The following is a 9,243-nucleotide window of genomic DNA, read 5'->3' as shown; positions in this document are numbered from 1 at the left end:
TAATCCATTACAGATTGGTTTTGTTTGTTTCTTTGTTTGTTTATTAAAAATGTGACTTTTATCCTTTTAAAGATTAGGATGCCACAGAGAATTATCTTGGAATAACCATGAAACAGCTCGTTACAGATCCCTGCCATTGTAGTGTCTCCACTCTGAGGAGGTTACAGAGGGGGCCTGACATCACAGAACAATACAGGACAGACAACAACTGTGCTGAGTCCGTCTTGAGCTGATAAGTTTTGATCAATATGGAACAGTACACCTATGGCTTTCCTTGTAAAGCTAAGCGAGCGGACCCATTTTCTACAAGAGGAGAGCAGGAACTGTCGAGAGCAGCTTTATGAAGCAGCTTCTTATGGAATAATGGAAATTATGCAAATGACGAACACCAGGAGATGTCATGCAAATTGCAAAAGTTCTTCATTCCACTAAAATTATAACAGATTTTTATCTCCACAGCTTCTCTTATTTACTGCGGTGGCTTTTCAGAGCAGTTCAGCTGAAACAAAACGAGGCCATGATGTTTCCCTCTGAGAGGAACAAGTCGTTGCGTTGATGAATGTCAGTCATGTTACTGAGGCGGCTGCTGTGGCACGACTCTGACAAAGAATAAATAAATACAGAATTAAATAAGAGTTTGTGAAGGCCATTACAGCTGCAGGTATAATGTTTATGTTTACCAGGTTCACCGTTGTAGTTACCAAGCCAGGAGTGTCATTATTTTTTACAGATATTTGGTCATGAACTAAATAATGATAATGAGGGTGCTGGATGAAAACAACCAACGATGTTAGAATTCAAACCTGAGGGGAACATAAATACCCAAATGTATCAAATGTCATGGCGATCCATCCAACAGTTGCTGAAACATTTCACTCAAAACCACAAATACAAACATTTGTGCCAATCAGCTTAATGGATGTTACCACATTTCATTGGATAGGTGAAACATTGGAACCTGCTGCTGGTGCTGGATGAGGAGTCAGGACTCAGCCTCTGGGGACCATGAACCACGTCTGTGCAAACATTCATGACAATACATTCAATAGTCTGATCAAGACTGAGCAACATGGCATGGTTAACACCACTCACTACAGAGTCTGGGGAAAAAAAACATTTGCTTTATGAAGAAGTGACTCCGATGCTGCAGTGGAGCCACTTTGCCTCATCCCAGTTTGCTCTACAGATTATCAGATCTGTGTCAAATGCTTCTCCACCTCATAATTAACACGAGGACACTGTTGCAGATTAGCACACGGAAAATATGTAATTATGTGTCATCCACCGTGTTGAAATACGATTAGGCTCAGGCAGGGGGGCTTTGTGTGAATGTGTGTGTGAGAGAGAGAGAAAGAGACGGAGAGAGATGATGAAATGACAGAGTGTAGATTTGACATATTTTCCACATGTCTACATGTATGATGTATGTATGTACAGTATGTGTACAGCAACACTTGTATAGGCCGAGAGAATCTCAGGGAGGTGAACAAAAGGAAACAGTAGACAGATAATAGATGGGAGTGTATTTGACGGGGATGAGGTAGAATATGTTCTGTATTCAGGATTTACGCAGCACAAGTGAATGTATCAGGAGCTGTTTCAATACAAGAAGGGATGTTCTTTCCCTGATTAAATACTCCAGACCTTCTCATATGTCTCAGCTACCGTAAACCAAAGAGAAGTAGGTTTTAAAATCTTCCCTTGTTATCTCACATTGATAATATAAAGAAATCTGATCCTAGCAAATGAAACACAAGCACCATCTCCAAATATCAAGATCAATCTGAGCGGGAGTTCTTTTTAAAAAGGGTAGCCTGAATATTATTTTTCACGTGGGCTTGTTTTGAAATTGGAGGCCACAGGACAAAAAAAGCTGGGAGATGACGGGAAGCTGTAAGCACAAAGGGGGTAAAGGCTGAGGAGCAGTGAATCTGCACAGTAACATCTGACTGCTCTCGCTGAGCAGAATGGAGAGGCCTCATTAAATTTTAATTGCAGCATGTTTCTGAGTGCATTGCCATCTACATGAAGATGCATTTGACCTTCTTTTTTTTCTCATTTCACTTCTACCAAGTAAGTGTGTACGTCTCATCTCTCCTCTTGTCAGCTTAGCCCCGTGTGATTAAATAAAAGGATGTCGGAGAAAACACGGACTCAGTTAATTTTCGCCATTTAGGTTTGAAAAATAAGAAATGAACAGAAAAGCCCTCAAAGCTATTCAGTGTCCCATGAGAACAATCTGCAATTCATTTTGTTCTGTGTTTCGGAAAATGGGCGTCTTTTGTGCTGTGGTAAATGTTGCAAATGTGTTAGGCATGGGAAAATCTGCCTTGCAGTAAGTTACATAATATACAAATATGGGACTGGTCTGCCTGAGATATGAAAAACAGTATGTGTAGGTATGTAAATATGTAAAAGAATACACCCAAAATCCTAAAAAAACAAGGTCATTTCCCACTTATAGATTAGTGTGTACACAGAAACACCTTGTTTCTCTAACAATACAAAAACACACTCCAGCAGCCAGAATAAAACCTGAGTCACTCAGTTTCTCACAGTTCCATGTTGATGTGAGAAGGAGGAGTCGCGTGAGCAGGAAGCAGCCTGTTCAGTATGCATGCTGGAGGAGACGAGTGTGTGTTTATCGTCTTCCTGTCCTGGATGGGTGTTGCATTACAAGGTACTGTCTCCAAACTGCCAGAATCAATTAACATGAATAATAAATGCCTACAGACGCTGTTGGTCTCGAGTGCTCATTTTGTTCCAGCTCCCATTGTTCTTGCACATGCAGAGCAGTTTAATTTTGCAGAAGGTACTAGGAGCTCATTCTTTTACAGATAAAAAGGTAGGTGCTAAAATATTCGTTATGAATTTAAAAGGCACCACATGTTCTCAACAAGCATCACACCACAAACTCTGCTCTCCATAGCACCACAATAAGAAAAACATGAAACTATTCAGGCTCCTAAAAAAAGGAACTAATTCACATGGAAAAGGAGAGTTAAATCATGAGACAATGATGGCATTACTCACCCTACTAAGATCACTTTACACACTTCAGCACCCACAGCTGGAGGGCTCACGCATATTATCCAGGTCAACAGGCACTAACCAGTGGCCAGCCAGCACCAGCAGACACTTCAAAATGCTGATTTCCTGCTCGGTCTACAGTAAGAGCACTAATGTATAGTGCACTAATGTAAATATGCTTATCCAGTCCATCGTTGACAAAGATTCAGTTAGTAATTCAATTAAGTCAATTAAACAAGTTTAGTACTGCAGATAGGAACAAATAACTGCATCCAGATATTACAAGGACTTTAAAAGCAAGTCATTGTGTGTAATCAAATTCAAGAGCAAAAAGAAATCAGACACTGAGGAGACTCTACGAGCCAAGCTAGCAGCACTGTGCTTTGAGCTAAAAGCTAAATGCTAAATGACAATGCTAACATGCTGATGATCAGCAGGTATACTACCTGAACTTAGGATTTGGGTTGCATGTTTAAATGTGAGCTGCACTGTTACAATTGCATTGATTAGTTGGGACAATACACTGCTTTGTTTTTGCAGCCCCTGCAGGTTATAGCTAAATTGATCTATTCGCATCTCCATTATTGACTTTTATATCAATGAGCAGTTAATGAATTGGCGATCAATTGTACCAAACAGCAGGTTAAACCAAAGGCTCCAAATAATAAAATTGACAGCTGAGATGATTGTGCTTTCACAACATTTCAGCATGGAAGAGGAGCTTTGTTTTCAAAGATCAAGGCTCAATACAGATCTCAAATAACTCTTCTTTTATCTGAAGAAAATGTCTTCATTAAAAGTTTATTTATTAACTCACTTGAATACACATCCTGTTCTCAGAATATATTTCTTATTTACCAGCAGGGTTTGATGTTTTATCAACTGACAGCATCAAAGGATTATTTCACAGTTTCTCCTGTATGTCCTGCTGCAGTATTGTTTTGACACTAGAAAAGATTCTTGTGCTTCATATAGTGCAAGTCTGTAAAATTTAGTCCAGACAACACAGCCGCTGTCTTGTCTTCACACAATATATAAACACATCTGCTTTGAGTTCTGCATCTGAAAATCTGGGTGCTGTCCAGGAAAGCTGTCAAACTGTTCCAAACTCCAACAGAGGAAAACCTTCACTCTAATGAAGCCTGCACAGGTTCTCCTCAAAATATGAAGACAGCTGCAGCAGCTGGAGAGGAGTTAATTACAACCGTCAATTAAGTAACATTATGAGAAGGATTTAATGCACAATCTGCAGTTTGAGAGCACTTAAGTTGGGGGATACAAGCAGCAGAAAGTGCTGCCATGAGGAGAAAAAGAAGAGCTTGATTATTTCTGCAGCAGCTGTTCCCCCCTGTCATGATGTCGTGATGGGAAAACAGCTTTTAACTTAAATCATTAACTATATTTAAAAGGTGTTTTGTGTCAAAAGATAACCGAAGGTGCTGAATTAGTCTTCACAGAGAAATTAAAAACAGAACTGGAGTTTGTAATACATTATCTTTACACATGTGCATTAGTGTTTGCAATGAGGATTTCTGTCAGCAACTTATATCCTAGCTTCTCCCTTTTTAATTCACAATGTTAAACTATTTAACAATAGACTTTATCTCCATTATGTCCAAAAGCTGCTCAATGTGCTCTGTTGATGCCGTCTCTTCTTAGCAAATATCGCCCTCTTGTGGCACATGAACTCTTTCACAAGCACAGGTCATCAGTAGCTTCACTGTTTTTGTGGAGGAAACGGCAGATCTCAGCTGAAGGAATGTGATCTTTAGACCATCATTCATTTCTGTCACATATGATATGCACAATTGCTTTTACAAATTTAGACTTATTGCTTTTGCAGAGGTCCGGCAGTTTGCACATCTGGTCTGGGTTGAGGTTGGTTCTATTGTGAAGGGTGCTGTGTAGCAGGTGTAAACTTTTAAGTTGAGTGAGAGATTTGGGATTTACAGTGTTTACAGGTCATGCACGAGGCAATGCAGCTCAGCTTCTCTGTTTATACTTCAACTCACTTCCACATTGTGACTTCCAAACCGCCTCCACTACAGTTTGCATTCTTCATCCTTCATACTACGTCAACTGCTTCTTCATGCAAATTCAAGGCAGCAATGCGGTCTAGCTTCAGCTTGTGCAGAAGCAGCAATCTCACCGTAGTTTCTGCAGTAATTGAAGTTTGTAGTTTATTTAGTTGTTTTAATCTGAGCCTAATCTCCCACTGGTCTTTCCTTCCTGCTGCTGTCAGACTTTACAACAAACACTGCACTCAGTGACCTCACACACCAAAGACTGACAATCCACCATGTGCAATACAAGTCACCTGCTGCTACTTTTTGTATCTTGTATATTTAGTATTTAATTGTACATATTATGTTTTACTTTATTTTATTTTATTATATTATTTATCTTCTTTTAAGTATTTGTCATTTGGCAGCATGTTTTTCTTTCTTTGTACTGTCCACTTTGCTGCTGTGACACGGGAAATTTTCCCACTGTGGGACTAATAAAGGAATATCTTATCCTATCTTATCTTATCTTATCTTATCTTATCTTATCTTATCTTAAGCCTGGCTAGATGCCCTGTGTACATTACATCTGTTACTTTGCTTCTCCGTCTGCATCACTGTTTATTAAACTAACGCTTAAATATAAGTATTACCTATAACATCGACACAAGACAGACATGTAGCAGGATTTAAACAACTTCGGAATTAAAAAAAAAAAAGCATTTCTAACATAGTGAATCTGGCTGATGCCTTGGGTTAAATTTGCCTCAAAGATCCAGGATTTTTCTTGCTGGCATTTCCTGAAAAAAAGTGTCATGATTCTGAATCTCCGACAGAGAACGCCTGCATAAAAAAAAAACAGAGAGTTTTTCTCAAACAGAATTATAGACACATATCCTCCCAGCACCTGGAGACGTGTCTTTTACTATGTGTGTGTAGGTGTGTGTGTGTAGGTGTGTGTGTGTGTTTGTGTGTGTTCTACAGCAGCAACAGCTTGTGAGTTAAATACATGTGGGGTTATTTGGATGGGCCACATATTTTGCTAACAATCTAAACAAGAATTATTCTCCCGTGGCAAGAAAGAGCTTCAGGCTTATGAAACCTTTTGCAAAATGATTTCACAGATGCAGTTTCTGACATGATGGGACACCGGAGGGAGTGATGCGTCAACTGATATTACAAACAAAGCAATCAGTTATTAGTGGATTTTTTGTTATGGGTGCAGGTGTAATAAGGTTGAAGAAGCATTTATAGTGCTTCAGTATTCAAGGTAAGTTACTTAGTTTAAACTTGCGTTTGTCATCCAGGGAAGTGTATAAACTCCAGCCAGAAAACTCCACAGCGATGTGCCAAGTTAAAACAAGTAATTGATCTCAAAGTGGTCTGTCAGACAAGTTACGCAAGCTATGTCCTCATAAGCCCCACGCCGAGGGAAAACACGTCTTGTCTTCTCTTCTTTTAAGCTGCAGACTAACACACCTGGTTGGCAGCGTCGGTGATTGTTCCACAGCAGCTGATGAACTTGTTGCACAGGTTGGTGGTCAGAGGTGGACAAAGTACACAGCTGCTTTACTCCTGTGTAGATCATCCTGGTCAGATATTACTCCAATACAGGTGAAAGTTCTTCAGTCAAATTTTACTTAAAGTTAAAGTACTGGAGTACTTGCTTTTGAAAGTACTAACCATTCAAAAGTACACTTTTTTTCGTCAACACATTGTTGTTTTGTTCCGCAGTGCTGACTTTGTAGAACCTGTAGAATAAAAAGCTTTTAGAATATGTTACAAAGCTGATAGAAATGCCCATAAAAAAATTAAATCAACAAAACGATGCCAACTACAATCTGTTTATCTGGTTCACTATCATAGTTGAATGGCACATTTTTATAGGAAGGATAGAAAGGAAGGATGAAATTTGGTTGTGTGTGAACACAGAAAACATTGGAAACAAAGGGAGTCTTTATTTAATTTTAAAATTACAAACATGGACCTGAAGCGTCTTTATCTTGCAGCCATCATTAGGACGCTGCCAAGTTCAAACTGAGTTGTTCAAACATGAAGCGGCACAACATGACTAACAGCGCAGGAGTTGACTGTGATTGGTCCATCACACTTTTAGAAATAAAAGCTCTGCTTCAAAGAAACTTCACTTCACTTCAGAAATGTAGTGCAGTCAAAAGTACAGATATTCAAAAAATATACTTAAGTATAGTACCCAAGTAAATGTACTTTGTTACTGTCCACCCCTGTCGGCGGTTCAGACGTCCACATGAATCTACTTTATATCACTGTATGACCCGAGATGTCTGCAGTTGTTACATTTGAAACAATACGTCTGTTCAGATCTGTTATAAACCATTATTAATGTTGTGTTTGTGGAAAACTTTCCTTCATCTCAACACTTCACTTTTTTTATCGAGTTCTTTAGCATTTTATTTTTATTTTTTAATTTTATTTCATCCACTGTTGGCTGATGGATGGCATGATGTTGTCGTTATATTTTCTTTCTGAATTTTTGTTGATTTGAAAAATAAAAAACATGTTAAATATTATATATGTTGTATACTATACTTTTACATTGACAAAGGATCTTATTGAAAAATGTGAAAGTTTGATTCCTGGGAAAGTACAAATTAAAACCACTGTATATTTCTCGTGCTGGATTTTGATGAAAAGGTTTAGTTCAGTGGACTTCATACAACGCCAGTGAGGTGACCTGTATCTGCAGCAGCCTGCGAGATGCTTCCTGGATTACTCAGATGCTTTTAATATAGATTGTTATTGGCTGTTGAAGTTACTTTGCTGTATATTTTATATGGCTGATGCAGAGCTAAAAGCTTTACCTGCACTAAAAAGTTTCCCAAGAAGTTTTTTCAGCAGCTGGATTTGTAGAGCTTTGGACTTCACATGATAAACAAGTCTCCCCGCTGACACATTGTGAGTGCAGTCTGGAGATGTGCAGTCTGCCAGAGCGAAGCAACAACCATTGTGGCGATAAGAAAATCAACATAAAGCCTCCCTGCAACTTTACTGAGTTGCCAGGGTTTTGGTTTTCATGGTTGTTCTGAAAATATTGCCCAACTTTTCCAAAATGATCCACCGTCATTGGTTTCAGAAACAAACATGAGTCAAAAAACGCATCAGGCAGCTGCACTGTACGACTCATTTTATATTTACAACACCATTGATTTGGATCATGAGGGCTCGATAAATTCTCTTTTCCAGGGCCTTTATTCATCAAACCTGAGAAGATCTACACTTGAGAAAGCTCTGAGTCAAAAAGGTCTTTGCGGACTGGGACTAATAAGACACATTTACCAGGTGACTTCCTCCTGCTCACAGCAAAGTGTAAAAGTCACTTAAGAGCAGCTCACATGATCACATGTCAGTCATGCTTCTGTCATATTGCACATTCCTCACAAAAATAAGCCCTTACAGTTGATTTAGTTGTATGTTATTCTGAAAGTAGTTGTAATTTCTTTCAAAAGTTCATTGTATATGTATGAAATTGTTAAATCCCCATGATAATTAACATGAGAAATTAACCACAATCTATAATGTATAAATATGTAAATAGGGATTAAACAGATGGAAATGAAATTCTGATCTTGGTACATGAGACAAGTGCTGACAATAAACATGTAAGTGAATGTTAATAAAATCAGATTTGTTCTTATTGTTTGTTTACCCCCTGAAAATTATTATGATTATTATTATTATTATTATTATTATTATTGAAAAACATCTGGAGCTTTTCACATTTAATCAATCTTTTATTCATTAGTTTGTGAGTATGAGTAAAAGTGAAGGATTGTTACTTTATCTTTCACTTCTGCCCAAAATTGTACTTTTAGCAGTTTGACATCTGGTGATGGAGAAGGACCGGGTCGCCCTCTGGTGGCAGTGTTCCTTCCTTAATCTCTTCAGCACCACAAATCAACCGGTGGGTAAATCAGTATAAACTCATACTTCAGAGCCAAACTTTCTTCGGCCTCACAGAAAAATATTTTAAACTCCGGTTAAGATTCCAACATTTCCACCGATGTCAAATAAATCAGGCTGATTTTGTGGATGTATTAATAAAATGATGTATATGACATTAAATGGAACGATGCGTAAGATCATACAGCTTCAACGAAGAGGTGTATAAACACATTTATGCACAATTCAGTGTGTGACACTGTGGGACAATTGAGCTAAATACAAGGAGAAA

Source organism: Seriola aureovittata, chromosome 1, assembly GCF_021018895.1.
Source record: "Seriola aureovittata isolate HTS-2021-v1 ecotype China chromosome 1, ASM2101889v1, whole genome shotgun sequence".
Lineage (NCBI taxonomy): Eukaryota > Metazoa > Chordata > Actinopteri > Carangiformes > Carangidae > Seriola > Seriola aureovittata.
This window is presented reverse-complemented; position numbering follows the sequence as displayed.